The 17483-nt window shown below is 37.4% G+C and overlaps 1 pseudogene; it reads left to right on the top strand.

The window, feature by feature from the left end:
• The first annotated feature begins 15309 nt into the window (after nt 1-15309).
• Nucleotides 15310-16244, top strand: LOC104982400 (annotated as a pseudogene).
• Nucleotides 16245-17483: the final 1239 nt, after the last annotated feature.

A 17483-nucleotide genomic window follows, 5' to 3' on the forward strand; every position in this document is an offset into this window, starting at 1 on the left:
AAGAGTTGACTCATTGGAAAAGACTCTGATGCTGGGAGGGATTGGGGGCAAGAGGAGAAGGGGACAACAGAGGATGAGATGGCTGGATGGCATCACTGACTCTATGGATGTGAGTCTGAGTGAACTCCGGGAGTTGGTGATGGACAGGGAGGCCTGGCATGCTGATATTCATGGAGTCGCAAAGAGTCGGACACTACTGAGTGACTGATCTGATCTGATCTGAAGGCAATACATTTGACTTTTGTCCTGGAGTTGACTTCCTCCAGAAGTCAAGAATACTAAAGATACTAAAGAAGACAAGGTATTAAAATGAAAATAAGGCCATAAGTTGATAAGTGATATTCAGAAAATTTTAATGAAGTGGCACACATGTGACTGAATAGCTCTAGTTAGGTGAACAAAGGGGGCTTTTCTGAGAGTGTATGTCAAAACTGAGGTCTGAATGATGAGATAGAACCATCCTTAAGCACACTAGTGGGAAGAACATTCAAGGAAAGAGAAAAGCTTGGGGGTAAACACTAAGATAGTAACCACTCTGAAGTGAAGATCAAGGTAATCTATATACAGAGGACAGGAGAGAATTTGGTAGAAGGTGAAATGTAAATGAAATAATTTATTATTTTCTAAACCTCATGTTCAAAAAGAGCATGGACTTCAAAATAACTCTATTAATAATAATTAAAAATCAAACCCTTCATGAGCTTATGGATGACATAGAATATTTCTGTCAAATGTCTTTGCACAGAACTTCCATTTGAATTTTGCTGCATCAATGGCAGAATGTAACATTTACTGCCTGCTTACAATATCTAAAATTTGAATTTCTATATTCACTTTACAACTCTTTTCCCTGCTTCATGTCAAAGAAGAAGAAAAAAATTCATGGCAGTGTAATAACCTTGAACTGTGTAAGAACATTTGAGGATCATTTTTTTTCCCTCTGTTTTAATTGTGGAATTAAACAATAGGGAAGATCACAATGAGATCCCTAACCTTAAATATTTGTAATATTTTGGTAAGTTTCTAGCAGCAAGGTTAGATATAGAATTTATCCCTTCTATTATTGAGATAAGAGCTCTTCTGGCCATTCTTGTAGAAATTATTTCCTGTCATTTAGATGCCACAATATTTTTCTCTAACGTATTCTATAGGTCCCCCTAATTATTTCACATGAAATAGCTTTACTCAATAAACATTTATTTAGCAGCTCAATGGATGACTTTTTTTGTCTTTTGAAATAAGCCTTGGTCTTACTGCTTATTTTTATAGAAATGTGGTGTTGCTAATATTAGATTGTAAACCATATGATATCTATATCAGAATTGAAAATTTCGATATTACTCATGATACAAAAATATCAAAGTGTGGGAATAAAATGGTGTTTTAATTTGAAAGAGTATTGGTAAAAAAAAAAAAAAAAAACTTGCTGCAAGCATCAAACTTACTGGGAAACATTAGATGAACTTATTTCCTATTTCAATTAGAAAATATAAGTCATCAGAAGAAATTTCTCCAGACTTACAATTTTATCTACTCATTTGCCAGCACCCATTCAGTTACATACAGGCTTCCCTGGTGATTCAGATGGTAAAGAATCTGCTTTCAATGCAGGAGACGTGGGTTCAGTCCCTGGGTAGGGAAGATCCCCTGGAGAAGGGAATGGCTACCCACTCTAGAATTCTTGCCTGGAGAATTCTAAGGACAGAAGAGCTTGGTGGGCTATAGTACTTGGGGTTGCAGAGTCGGACACAACTGAATGTCATATAACATTCAGTTATATGATAACCTCTTGATTCTTCTAAATTCATTTTCTGTTCTATCTGAAGGCAACCAACATCATACGTACTGGACTTCATCTTATACTTCACAAGAAGACATTGGTCAAAAATATCTTCTATCTCTATTAATTCATCTGCATTTCCCTTTTCCTGAATCATTTTATGTCAGCAAAGAACTGATCTATTATCTAGCTCATCCTTAAAAATGAAATCTCTTGATCCCATTTCCTTTATCATCTATGCCTTCATTTCATTCTCTTTGCTTTGTAACAAAAATCAGAGGATTCTATAATACCTCTCTCCAATTCCTCTACTTCTATTCTATTTAACTATATTCAATCACACTTCAGTTATTATATTAACACTGAAAATGCTTTTTTAGATGTTTTCTGTGACCTCTATGCCACTAGATACAGCACTCATCACTTGCTTCTCATATTACAAAATCCATCAGCAACATTTCATCCAGTCTTCTTTGGCACACTCTATTTATTTATTTTTACTTTATAGTATTGTATTGGTTTTGCCATACATCAACATGAATCCACTATGGGTGTACACATGTTCCCCATCCTGAACCCCACTCCCACCTCCCTCCCCAAACCATCCCTCTGGGTCATCCCAGTGCACCAGCCCCGAGCATACTGTATCATGCATCGACCCTGGTCTGGCGATTAATTTCACATATGATATTATATTTTAAAAGACCACAGTTCCCAAATTAACTCCAGATCAGATGGCTTTCCTGAGGTTGAAATCTGGAAATCCAAATTCCTCCATAGTATTCCTCCTGAGACTAACAGATTTCTTAAACTGAATAAGGCTAAAGCTATGCCCTGGTTCCTCCTTCATCCCCAAACCTACTTCAGTTACAACATTCTCTGTCTCAGCTGGTGGCATATCTGGTCTCTCATTTTCACCCCACGTCTATCAGAAAATCTTTTTGGCTCGAACTTCAGTGGTGGTAGTGGTGGTTTAGTTGCCAAATCATGTCCGACTTTTGCAACCCCAGTGACGGTGGCCCACCAGGCTCCTCTGTCCATGGAATTTTCCTGGCAAGAATACTAGAGTGGGTTGCCATGCTCTCCTCCAGGGGATCTTCCTGGCCCAGGGGTCAAACCAACATCTCCTGCATTGCAGGCAGATTCTTTTCTACTGAGCCACAGGGAAAGCCTTTAGACCTGTTACCTAGTATCAAACTACTATCATTTTTCATCTAAATTATTGAAATGCCTCAAAGCTTTTTGCTGTTGTTCAGTCACTCGGTTGTGTTTGACTATTTGTGACCCCATGGACTGCAGCACACAAGGCTTCCCTGTCCTTCATCATCTCCTGGAGCTTGCTGAAATTCATGTTCATCAAGTTGATGATGCCATCCAGCCATCTCATCCTCTGTCATCCCCTTCTCCTCCTGCCTTCAATCTTTCCCAGAATCAGGGTTTTTCTAATGAGTTGGCTCTTCACATCAGTTGGACAAAGTATTGGAGCTTCAGTTTCAACATCAGTCCTTCCAATGAATATGCAGTGTTGATTTCTTTGGGATGGACTGTTTTGATCTCCTTGCAGTCCAACAGACTTTCAAGAGTCTTCTCCAACACCACAGTTCAAAAGCATTGATTCTTTCATGCTTAGCCTTTTTTATGGTCCAACTCACATCCATATATGACTACTGGTAAAACCATAACTTTGACTAGATGACTCTTTGTTGACAAAGTAATCTCTCTGCTTTTTAATGTTCTATCTAGGTTTATCACAACTTTTCTTCCAAGAAGGAAGCATCTTTTAATTTCTTGGCTACACCCCTCTGCAGTGATTCTGGTGCCCAAGAAGATAAAGTCTGTCACTGTTTCCATCATTTCCTCATATCTATTTGCTATGAATTGATGGGACCAGATGCCATGATCTTAGTTTTTTAAATGTTGAGCTTTAAGCCAATTTTTTCACTCTCCTCTTTCACTTCATTTCTACTCTTCCTGTTTTTATTTTGGCATCTTCTGTTCTAGTACTCTATCCTCAACACAACACTCATTATTATCCATTAAACTAGTAACTCAGATCATATCACACTTTACAAGTCCTCTCCATGTCACTCAAGGTAAAAGCTAAAATTCTTACAATTAGTAAATCCAGGTAGCTCTAACTGGCTGCCCTGCTATCTCTCTGAACCCGAGTCTTATGAGCAATCCCTTACTGGCACCAGTCTGTTCCTCATACTGGCCAGTGTGTTCTTGCTGTAGAGTCTTTACATGGGCTCTACATTGTATATTTTTCTCTGCATGGTATAATTTGTTCCAGTCATCAGCATAGCTAATTCACTTTACATTTATAAACGGAAAGAGCTGATATTTTAGGTAGTACTGCCCTTGAACCCAGGCAAGCAGGGCCATTATTCTTCTCTCCATATGTTGAAGGTCTTCTGAGAATTTTTCAAAACTCTCTTGTAGTATCTGGGACTAGGAAATACCTTCTAGTGGGATGTTCCAGCCAGGGTTAGACTGCACCATTCTCATATCTCTCTTTCCCCTTCTGGGTTCTCTCTGATGCTCTATCCCACCCATGGGGTCCACCAAATATTCTCCAAGGCTCTGTGTTCTTCACCTATGAAGCTATATAGGGCCCCATGGTCAGGACCTTGGTTCCAGAAGGGCAGTTTAGCAAGCAAATAGCTTCCACTAGCTGGTTCTTTTTTTTTTTTTTAATTATGATATTGTATCCAATTGATTACTAGAATGGTGTTCACATTGCTGACTTGGGGGACACAAGACCAATTAAGGATCTAAACTATACGTGGTCCCTTTCTGACCCTTGACTTGGGGCAGATGTCTGGCCCTTCTCGGCTCTCACCTGTCCATGGCTGACTGCAGTACCACCATATACAGTGGTATAGGCACACATCCTATATCCTGTTCATTTTTCCTACTGACACCCAAGAAATTCATCACAGTGCTTCTTTAGGCTCTATGCTATGCATCTGTCAGTTGTTCAGAGGCGGCTTTGCTTAACCTCTGCAAGGGCTTTACATTGCTCTATATTGTGGAACTGGTTCTCTCTTGCTTCCATGGATGTGGTGGCACTGTGCTTTCCTGAGCTGATGCTAAGCCATGAGTGATGATGAATATAACTAGCATGCATGGTACCACTTTTCTTTGTCTACAGTCAGGTCTTTCACCTATTGTGCCTACCGGTGGTGGTAAGTGGAAGGCAGGCTGTGGTCAGTGTTGAAAAAATCACCTTCTAGGAATGCAGTGATTATAGCCTAAGGAATTTAAAAGATGACATGGTTGGAAGCTGAGTAATTCTTTACTTCTGCTGTGCAATTCCTAGTATGACCAGGAAATGAATTAGTGTTCGCATTTTACATCAGGCTGTATTCCTCAAAATTTGTTTGTGCTCATTAATAAGGAAATAATGTTGAGAAAATAATTGGTCAGCAATAACTGTGGACAGTGCAATAAACAATGCAGCTTATCAGTTATGATATAAAGCATAATAAATATATGGTAAAAAGGAACTTCAGAGGCATTATTCCAAAATACAAGGTTTCTAGAGAGAACAGGAGGAAGTGGGTTCTATAACTGAACAGGAAGAGATGCTTGGACACCAGGAAGTTTCTTTCTGTGCTCTTATTGGATAAAAAACAAATACATAAGTACATTTTCTTTACCTGTGATTCTAAGTTCTCAGCACTAAATCACTATATCTCACATACCCATTAATTTTGTATTATATTTTAGTAATATTATTATAGTGGAGGTATATGGCTTATTCTGTACAGCCCAAGAGAGACCCGGATTTAAGAGACTACTGTTCTGTGATGAACTAACAGCACATCCCTAAATGACAAAGTATATTTTCATGGAAATTGATAATCCAGCTCTAATATTTATAAGGGAGTATGCCTGGACTTGCATAGGCTTGAGGATAAAACAATATGAAAAGAGTAGAGATAGGGGACTAGACTTACCAGACAGACATTTCAGAAAACATTTTTTTTTTTTTGTAATTGTTTTGTGTGCCCAGTTAAGAAGAATTCTAAAGAACAGAAGAAATGACCCCAAATTGAGCCATCTATATTTGGAGATACACATTTTGTAATTTAATTAATGATGACAGTGGAACTTTAATCTGTCAGGAACTTTGATCTGTCAGGAAGTGTGTACTATTGGATAAATCCCAGAAGGGCATCTTGTCACTTATCTTCCCTCTGCCTCATCCCCTTATTTTTGTGCTTTTCTCTGTGCATCTTTCTCACTTTCTTTGATTTTAAAGATTTTTAAGTTCACCTTATTTTTTTTTCATAAATAACCTCCTTGTTATATGATATTCCCCACTCCATCTTGATGCTATTATTTCAGTGTTGTCCCACTCACTTCCTCTAAAAGAAGCAAATAATAAAAAATTAAGCGAAGGAGAATATGGAATAAAGTAGAAGATGCTAAGTGTGCTTTCACATAAGAACTAGGGTTCCAGGATTAATTGCTGGAGTCCTGCAATTGAGTCATAACTTCAAAATATCATCTCCTTCAGGAGTGTTGCCCACTGTCAGATGGTTAACACTTGCCCCTTAACACCATAGTCAAATGAAACCTAGGCACTATGGACTTTCACTTTTCTGATGAATCATTTCAGAACTGCTTCTTTCTATGGTGTAGAAGAGTATATAGGGCAACAAGCTCCTCACTGTGGCCTGTCTCTGCAGGGACCTCATGAACTAAGTTTAGACTTTCCCAATCCTAATGTTGCATTCCATCAGAGTAAACAGACCTGTCATTCCTCCCACCTTTTTTTTTCCTTAAAAAAAATGAAAAGAGAAAAATTCCTTTAGTCTCTAGAAATTGTGCACTTTGTTTTAAACTCATGGTGTATCAGGGTCAGGTACTGAGAGAAGAAAATAACATCTTGGATTAATGTACATGTTTTTGTTTATTTATAAAGTTTGTTGTTCTTTAATCAGTACAATTACATTCTTGTCCTGAAATGGTGTGTGTCTTCATTGTTTGATGCTTTACCTAGTCCCAGAACTCACCTTTTTGCATTTAGTGCACAAAAGCATTTCATCTCAGTTCTGCAGAGACACTATTGCCGGGAGCCGGTGAGGCATTCCACTCGTGACAAAGGTCATGAGGAAGGAGGCTTGACATACGCAAAGGCGGGATCGAGCCTCAGGAGTCCGCCCGGATATTCTTGAGCATCTTCCCCCAAAAAACCAGAGTCTGCCTACTTTATTGCTTTGTGCTCTCACCTCTGACTTTACTGGGGGCTGTCCCCTACCACCATCTCGCTCTCTCTGTCAAAGAGTTAACTTACAGCTCCAATTAATAAAGTTCCTGGGCAATTACGAGTGTTTAAATCCAAACCCCTCAGATGGCTCTCTAACTCGCCTGACAAGTTTACCCGGACTCCTATGATTGTTTACAGTCTCCCAGCCTCAAGAGGCATGGGAAGCTTAAGATATTCAAATAGCTTAGAGCCTCTCAGAGAATTAGAAACTGTCAGAATAAGACTAGTAAAGGATTTCATTGATGAGTCAATGCTTGTTGCCAAGTTTTCACATCCCCTGAATTGTATCCTTGAATATGTATTAATTAATAGTTAGTATGTAGAAAAAATAAGTAGTGGCCTTGGTGTTAGTAAATTTAGACCCTTAAGGTAATAAATTCTTTCCTTTGTTGTAAACCCATTACACATCCACCCTATAGGAATGCAATTTTATCTTTGGAAGATGGCGCCAAATCTTAAAATAATTACTCTTAGAGAAAATAAGTCTTTGTTGATAAGTCCTTGTCAAGAGTCATAAAATGTTAGTAGGCCTTCTGGCCAGAAGATGATGTAAATCACAAACCATTTGTATACGATAAATTTGCAGGAAAGAAACCCTGGTTTTTGATAAGAATCAAAGACCGCTGATTTTGCATCCCCTATTATCCTCTATGTGTAACTTAGGGTATATAAACCCCTGTTGAAAATAAAGCTACAGGCCTTGCTCACGAGCGCTTGGCCTCCCCATGTCATTCTTTTCACATTCTGGCTGAAGTCTCCATCTGGAGCGCGGAACCCACCATGCTTACTAATTATGCCTGGGCTTCTAAGACCCACTCGAGAAGGTGTCTAGGGTGAGGCACCTTCCGCTATTCGAGAGGGTGCCTGCGGCCTACGTAAGCGGTGCAAACTTCTTGTCTTGAAGTTTTATTGGTCTCCCGCGTAAACCAAGCTACTCAGCCTCTTTTCTCCACTGAATTTTCCTACTGAGCTATCCTCATTCTATTATTCTTTATATCTCTAATTAGCATATAAATAGTCGCCTAGGCCATCTCTCCTTCGAATACCCTGGATCAGCTGGGGCTGGACCCTGGCACACTATATTTTGTCTCATATTATGATCTATTCCATAACAGCTTAGAGAAAAATCTGAACAAACTTTTTGGTCAATCCAATACAAAGTTTTCCATTTCTGAATATGAAGGAAAATGAAAGCATCTTTAAATACAAACACTAGAATCATTTAAAAAAAAGAAAAAAAAAAAAAAAAGCCTTAAATTGGCAGGAGCCATAAAAGTTTTGCAAACACTCAAGTAAGTCAAACCACAGATAACTGTATCTTGGAAAATTATGATGGGAAATTGCTAAACCCTGAGGGGACTGAGAGGTAGTTCTGCAGGTTCATGACCTCACAGGGAAACTCTTTAAATTCCAGTTGGAAGTTAAGCAGGAAAGTTTTCTTCTTTCTTTATTTTAGGGACCATGTTGAAGACAGCCCTTGAGAAGCAGCAGGAAAAAGGCTCGACTTCATCTGCCAGAGCTGCCCTTCCACTTTTTCTTAGGCATCAAAGTAAGACTTAGAAACATCCTTCACTTTCTGGCCAGGGATTGAATAGACTTCTCTCCACAGAGAACAGGACACTGCCATTATGAGAATTTTCAAGGAGCTGACACATGATGAGATTTAGAATTCACATTTTTGCATATTCAAAGAGGATTTTAAATGAGGATATAGTACTTAAAATTAAGGACATTGTGAAGAAGGCAACCAAGTCTAAGGCAAGGTAGGCTGTCTACTCTGGAACTAGCTATATAACCATGTTTGTTTGTTTGTTTTCCTAATTGATTTTTTTAAATTTTATTTTATTTTTAAACTTCACAATATTGTATTAGTTTTGCCAAATATCGAAGTGAATCCACCACAGGTATACCTGTGTTCCCAATCCTGAACCCTCCTCCCTCCTCCTTCCCCATACCCTCCCTCTGGGTCGTCCCAGTGCACTAGCCCCAAGCATCCAGTATCGTGCATCAAACCTGGACTGGTGACTCGTTTCATACATGATATTATACATGTTTCAATGCCATTCTCCCAAATCTTCCCACCCTCTCCCTCTCCCACAGAGTCCATAAGACTGATCTATACATCAGTGTCTCTTTTGCTGTCCCGTACACAGGGTTGTTGTTACCATCTTTCTAAATTCCATATATATGCGTTAGTATACTGTATTGGTGTTTTTCTTTCTGACTTACTTCACTCTGTATAATAGGTTCCAGTTTCATTTGGCCTTAGAATTTTATCTCATTTTTTAAAAACAATTTAATTTATTTATTAATTTGGCTGTTCCAGGACTCTGTTGCTGTGTGGGATTTTCTCTAGTTGCGGGAAGAGGGGGCTGCTTTCTAGTTCTGGGCTTCTCTTTGCAGTCACTTCTCTTGCTGTGGAGCACGGGCTCTAGGATGCATGGGCTTCAGTATCTGTGCTCCCAGGCCCCAGAGCATAGGAGCCATAGTTGTGGGCACAGTCTGAGCTGCTCCATGGCATGTAGAATCTTCACTGATCAGGGGTCAAATCTGGGTCTCCTGCATTGCCAGGTGGATTCCTGACCTCTGAGCCACCCAGCAAGCCCTAGAATTTTTATCTTCAATGGATATTATATTTTAATTATCTCAAAGACTTGGAAACAAATAAAATAATAACTAAGATTTGATTTGACAGTGCTGGACACATATTAAGTGTCCAATAAGTAGCAACTGTTTGAATGCTGACATGTTGGGAGGGCTAGGAAAACCTATTACTTGAACTCTAATGAAATTAAACCTCTCTCCAGGTTTTCTTCAAGTTAAATCCAGATAACTATTAAATGCAACAAGTGAATATTTTGTCATAACTAATCAATGATATTTTATTTTTTCTTTTTTAGTATATTCTCATTTATCATGAATTCTTTAATACTGTCCCTCATCCTATTGATTTACATTTAAAACTGGAATGTTTCTGAAGCTCTATAAATAATACCAATATAGGAGAATGGCAATTCAAGTACTGTTCACCATTTACAGTGTTATTGATAATAATATAGTGCTTAATATTCCTACCAAAAACGCTAATGAATGGCTCAAGGAAAGACAAGAAGGGTAAGAAAGTGTGTCTTAAACCACAGAGAAGAGTCTTCTGATTTTAAATTTGTTCACTTAATTTTTCTAAGTGCACTTGACGTCAAATAGCACTGTATTTCTCTTAGAATTGCTCAAGCATTTAAATGGATGAAGTTCTGAGCTGCCCTAGTGCTAGTTATTGTGGCTTTGTCTCTTTCTTAAAATGAACTAAATTATTAAGACAACAGAGGAAAGAAGGCTCAGGTATACATTAGGAAAGACACACATAACATTGAAAGGTTATTTGGAATTCCAGAAATAGTTGATACAGTTAGGAAAATCAGCAGAGCAATAGTGAGAGGCGAGAAAAGGATCTGGCATCTACAAAGAATACATTTCTTAGATTGTCAAGGAAAGGAATATGCTTAACTAGATAAGGAAAGAATAAATCTTTCCTAGTTGAAATGAATAATAATCCTGGACCAAAAAGACAGTGATTTTGATGAACACAACAGGGAGGTTAATTAGAATGGGGTAGTATCTTAATTTAAGCTTGAAATATAATTTATGTCATTCAGTTGCTAAGTTGTGTCTGACTCTTTGTGACCCCATAGACACTCCAAGCTCTCCTATCCTTCACTGTCTCACAGAGTTTGCTCAAATTCATGTCCATTGAGTCAGTGATGCCATCTAATCATCTTATCCTCTGCCACCCCCTCCTCCTTTTGCCTTCTATCTTTCCCAGGATCAGGGTCTTTTCCAATGAGTCTGTTCCAATGAGTCTTTTCCAATGAGCCACAAAGAGTTGGACACAACTGATCAACTAAGCATGAGCACGTGTCCCAAGCGTGGCCCAGAGTCACTAGTTCATGGTTTGAGGGGCCCTGTGAAGTCTCTCGTGCAGTCGCAAATTCTAAAAGATATGGCTATCAAGAAAGGTCATGAATTCTTCTAGCAGAAATATAAAAAGAATAAACTGTTTCCTAAAAAATTATATGAAATGAAAGTTAATATTACAGTGAGTACAGAGGGTGGGGAAGGCTGGACCCATGACTCAGCTCTTTGTGGATGGTTTAGAATAGCTAAAAGTGTTTAGTATGTTCATTCCACCAATGAAAATTAGTGATACTGAGCAGATAGTAAAATTATCCTCATCTTTTTCTGAACTGTTTTGGTGATGGAGAAGATGGTATTAGAGATTTTAACCTTGATTTTTAATGTCAAAACTTCTTATATAAAGAAGTGTATATACTTATTATATCAAGAAGTAACTCTCAATATATGGGTATCGAGAGTAAATTCTCTATCATTTTCAAATGTTCCCTTCTTGCTTTTAAAATTGTATTGAAATGTCTATACAGATCGGCAGTTATTACCATTTTTATTTTTGTTTTTCTTATTTAACATATTGTAAAATGCTTCACCATCTATATTATTGACTAGTATTTTAGTTATAGAATATTATGTTATTAAGTTGTAGTGGTCTGATTTACATAAACATCTTATTATTGAACATTTCAGATATTTCTGAATTTTCACTATTATAAATGACATGAAATCATCTTCCATTATAAAACGTATAGCATCTCATTTCACTTTTAGAATAAATTTCAGTGTTGGGGTTACCAGTATAATGAATACAAAAACATTTATGATTCTGAAAATATTTGCTATTTGTTTTCATAATTATTAAGTATATTTGTCAAAATGGTGAAATGAACATTAATAATTAACACCATATTTTTTCATACTTCATTAATTTTCCCACTACTGTCTCTTTTCTGTTCTAGGATTCAATCTGGGTCAACCCATTGCATTTAGGACAATTGCCTTTTAAATGACATCAAATCATACATCTTGTGATCATAAACTATGAGAACACTGTATTCTCCATTGTCAATGTTTTAATTCTATTTGTGAAAATTCCTCTTATCTGAAAAAAAGATGGTGGTGAATTGTTTATATTTAGTGAGCACTTTAATTTTAAAATGATGTTTATCTTAAAACTCCCCAGATAAGGGAGATTAACAGCCTAAGAATTATTTAATCATTATATTAATATAGAGCCTTGTTTTTCCCCCTCACCCTTTACATTATTTGATTTTTTTTTTTTTTTTGTACAATGATGCTACCTGAAAAAGAAATAGAGACATGTGGGTCTGAAAGTCACAATAATTTGTTCAGAGAATATTATGAATATTTAAAAGTGCACTCCAACATCTGAAATAGTGCATAACACATAGTAAGTAGTTTGTAAATTTATTGGAAGGTTGAATGAATGGATAAATGGATAAATCTTCTTTCTTTATTAAAAGTTCAAGCATTTAAACATATCTTCACTATAACCAATAAAATATTTTATATTTGTGAATAAATAAAAGGATGGGTAAAAATACTTCCTATCCTTGATCATGATAAAGCAGGAATTAGAAGTAAAAACTGTCATTTCTACTTTTGCCAATGGCTCTGAGGACTTGTTCTTACCACTTACTGTGATTTTCTTCTGTGTTTTTAACCGTGTAAATGTTTTTATCAGTATTGCCTTATTGGATCCTCACAAGAACCTTATCAATAGCTATTTTAACTATATTCAGTTGCAGAGGTAGAACCCAAGCCTTAGATTTTAAAGTTGCTTTTCCCCATCACATAATAAAACTAAGTAGAGGAGCCTTGATTTGAAGCTAGTTCAGTATGAATCTGGAGTTGATATTCTTCCTCATTTAATTTCATTATGTCCCTTGCCTTCATCCAAGGATAAGCTGATAACTGCTAAATCATATATTTACTATATATATTTTTTCTCTTTTTTTAAGGCCATAATCCTAGATTTTTTTTTACTTTAATTATTTTAAAAATGTTTATATTTTTTTAAATTATGAAAGTATGATAACACAGTTACAGGCAACTTAGAAAACACAGTATAAAGTTACACATAGTCCTACTACATATTACAATTAGTTTTTAAGTAGATAAATTGGAGTTTCAATATCAAACTCTCAAAAATTGATACAGTGAATAGAAAGAAAAGTAGAAGGATATAGCAGACCCAAAAAAGAACTATGAACCAATTCAAGACAACCCTCAACATAATTAAATTTGTACAGTTTTCACACAAAAGCAGGATACTAATTCTAATAAATTGTCATTGACTGATCTGTTGATCTTACATGGTTTGTTTTATACTTTTCTATTCGTGGTGATGACTTGTAATTGGGTATGAAGTTCATAGTGCAGACACTTTCAGAGTGTCTATTACTCTGGAAACAAAAATGGAAATGCATTTCAAAGTAAGTTGAAAGACAAATGTTAGTTAATATAAAACTGTGTATATGCTAGTCTTTCTAATATTATAAGTTGATTTTGTTAGCTGTAAGTGACAGTCAAAAAAATCAGCTTATTTTTATTTCTCATGGTAAGTTTAATTTTTTGCCTTATTCTCTTATTTAACACACACAGACACACACACTCACATGCCATTTGACTGATAAATTACTGTTATATGTACAGGTGAGGACACAATCCTTCACAGCTGTGTGTTGATATGGAAAATGAAGTCAAAATGTGTAATAATAATCTGAATGGCTCATGAAATCTTTGTATGGGTAAGTTGTCTGGCTTTTTAAATGAGAGAATAGAAACTAAAATTGGTAAGGGCATTCTACCATAAGCAACATTTTCACATTTTCCAATTTGACCCTCATTATAATCTTGTGAAATGAGTAGGGAGGTTAGACATGATCATCCCTATATTACAATGTGTGTGAGTACATAGTCGTCACTCAGTGGTGTCCAACCCTTTGCAACCCCAGGGACTGGAGCCTACTAGGCTCCTCTGTCCATGGAATTATCCAGGCAAGAATACTGTAGCATGTTGCCATTTCCTACTCCAGGGGGGTACAATAAAGTCATATAAATTTGAAACAGATATCCTTGGATCTTGATCAGATTGGGCCACATTATATAAATCATTAGTAAAAAATAAAGCCTTCAGACTCTGGCTATATTCAGCATCCTGTTTGTATCCCTCATCTGTGCAGTTGTTGCTTATTTGTATCTGTAAGTAACTGGGCTGTTGCCTTCTGATTCTATTAATACCTCATTTGCCCTGCATCCTTAATCAAGAGTCATCATTGAAACATGAACAGAGGAATCAGAAAGTTTTACCTCTACAATGAATGGAGACTTTAGAAAGGCCCCTGCTTTCAAGTTCTTGCTAGAAAATTTTTGCTTCTTTCCCTATAGAGCCAGTGGGATGGACTTGAGTGTTAAAGTCAGAGATTTGGGGTGAAAATTCCAGACCCAGCACCTGCTATTTGTTATATTTTTATCTCCTAAGCATGAATTTCCTACCAGTAAGATAGGGTAAGAAGATCTAACACGAGCTATTTTCTACCCACTAGACCCGGAAGAGTTGCTTCCTTGCATGATTTAACTTAGTCATTATAACATACTCATTGGTAGATATTATTCTATTTATAAACTTCCTTTCTTTAAGTGATGAATTAGGAATAATACCAACTCAACACATACATACTTGTTATGAATGTTTAGTTTGCAGCACGGTGCTTTCCCAATGAGAATATATATATAGTGATTGAATTAATCTTAAAGGCTCAATTGAGTTCAGATTTTTAAAGATATAATTCAGGGATTAGTCATGATTTTTGAGCACCTCTATAAGCTTTGTCACATTTCCTCTTCTATCTGTAGATAAGGAAGTCACCAGATCAGGGATGTGGCAGGCATGACTAATAAACTGCCCTCCTCCTTTCCTCAGAACTTTGATATGGCTTCAGAATCTTTCTAACAATTGATGCTGGGAAAATACTACTATGTGATCAAAGTTGGCAGTTGAGATAAAAAAAAGGTTTCTTATCTCCACCACAACTGGATCCTTTCCCTTCCCCTGTATCAAAGCTCTGACATCTTAAAGTATTTAATAATTTATATGTACCACAATTCTTCCTGATATCGCATACTACATTCAACAAATTTCTAATTTTGTGTTCTTACTGACATGAAGATCATTAGCACGTAAGATAATTTTTCATATACATGCACCAACTTTTCAATGATCATAATAGTAGTACAAACTGGTCTGAGACAAATTTTTCTTTCTCATCATTGTAGATGCTACATGTTCACTGTGGTGGCTTTCATCTTTTCCTTGGAAATCATGCAAAACCACAACTTTGTAACTGTTTGTACTCTTGGGGCTCTCACAGAGTCCAAATGTGCAGAAAACAATATTTGTTGTATTCTTGTTCATTTACATTGCAACTGTCGGGGGCAACTTGCTAATTGTGGTGATCATCAGTAGCAGTCCAGCACTCCAGGGCTCCCCCATGTACTTCTTCCTGGCTTTTCTGTCCTTCCTGGATGCATGCTTCTCCTCTGTCATTGCCCCAAAGATGATTGTGGACTCTCTCCATGAAAGGAAAACCATTTCCTTCGAAGGCTGCATGACCCAGCTCTTTGCTGAACACTTCTTTGCTGGGGTGGAGGTGATTGTCCTCAGTGCCATGGCCTATGACCACTATGTGGCCATCTGCAAGCCCTTGCACTATTCTTCTATCATGAACCACAGACTCTGTGTCCTTCTCATGGTGGTAGCCTGGACAGGGGGTTTCATTCATTCCATGATACATATTCTCTTCACTTTCCAGCTGCACTTCTGTGGCTCCAATGTCATAGATCACTTCATGTGTGACTTGTACCCACTGCTGGAGCTTGCCTGAACTGACACTCATATTTTGGGGCTTTTGGTAGTCACCCAACAGTGGGTTTATCTGTATCCTAATCTTCTCCTTGTTGCTTGTCTCCTATGGGGTCATCCTGCTGTCTCTGAGAACCCATAGCTCTAAAGGGCAGCAGAAAGCCCTCTCCACCTGTGGATCTCACATTGCTGTTGTGATTTTATTCTTCGTCCGATGCATATTTGTGTATGCACGACCTCCATCTGCTTTATCCTTTGACAAAATGGTAGCCATATTTTACACCATCCTAACTCCCTTGCTCAATCCTTTGCTTTACACGTTCAGAAATAAGGAAGTGAAAAGTGCCAGGAGGAAAACGTGGACCAGAATAATGGTGGTTTCTAATGAAAAATAAAATGTTAAACTTTTAGAAAATTTTAAATTAAGTGTAAATGTTGTCAAACTTTCTTAGACAAAAACTTTGTGTCAAACTTATTTGACAGGTAGTAAGTCATCCAATGCTTCCCTGGTAGCTCAGCTGGTTTAAGAATTCACCTGTAAGCTTGGAGAACCAGGTTCAATTCCTGAGTCAGGAAGATCCACTGGAGAAGGGATAGGTACCCACTCCAGTATTCTTGGGCTTCCCTGGTGACTCAGCTGGTAAACAATATGCTAGGAATGTGGCAGACAGGTCATCCAATAAAAGACCATTAACACGTGGCCAGGGAAATAATGTTTTCTCTCAGATCACTTATGAACTCTAATATGGCAACTCCATTTCCTTAATGTAAATTTAAAAATAATTTAATTTTATGCATATAGGAATCTTTTTTTTTTTTTTTTAAAGAGAGCCATTACCCAAAATGGGTGGGTCATGGTGGAGAGATCTGACAGAATGTGGTCCACTGGAGAAGGGAATGGCAAACCACTTCAGTTTTCTTGCCTTGAGAACCCCATGAACAGTATGAAAAGGCAAAATGATAGGACACTGAAAGAGAAACTCCCCAGGTCAGTAGGTGCCCAATATGCTACTGGAGATCAGTGGAGAAATAACTCCAGAAAGAATGAAGGGATGGAGCCAAAACCAAAACAATATGCAGCTGTGGATGTGACTGGTGATAGAAGCAAGGTCTGATGCTGTAAAGAGAAATATTGCATAGGAACCTGGAACGTCAGGTCCACGAATCAAGGCAAATTGGAAGTGGTCAAACAAGAGATGGCAAGAGTGAATGTAAACATTCTAGGAATCAGCAAACTGAAATGGACTGGAATGGGTGAATTTAACTCAGATGACCATTATATCTACTATTGTGGGCAGGAATCCCTCAGAAGAAATGGAGTAGCCATCATGGTCAACAAAAGAGTCTGAAATGCAGTACTTGGATGCAATCTCAAAAATGACAGAATGATCTCTGTTTGATTCCAAGGCAAACCATTCAATATCACAGTAATCCAAGTCTATTCCCCAACCAGTAACGCTAAAGAAGCTGAAGTTGAACGGTTCTATGAAGACCTACAAGACCTTTTAGAACTAACACTCAAAAAAGATATCCTTTTCATTATAGGGGACTGGAATGCAAAAGTAGGAAGTCAAGAAACACCTGGACATTTCACATGTTTCAATGCCATTCTCCCAAATCTTCCCACCCTATCC

This window comes from Bison bison, unplaced genomic scaffold, assembly GCF_000754665.1.
Source record: "Bison bison bison isolate TAMUID 2011002044 unplaced genomic scaffold, Bison_UMD1.0 scf7180017860102, whole genome shotgun sequence".
In the NCBI taxonomy this organism is placed as follows: Eukaryota; Metazoa; Chordata; class Mammalia; order Artiodactyla; family Bovidae; genus Bison; species Bison bison.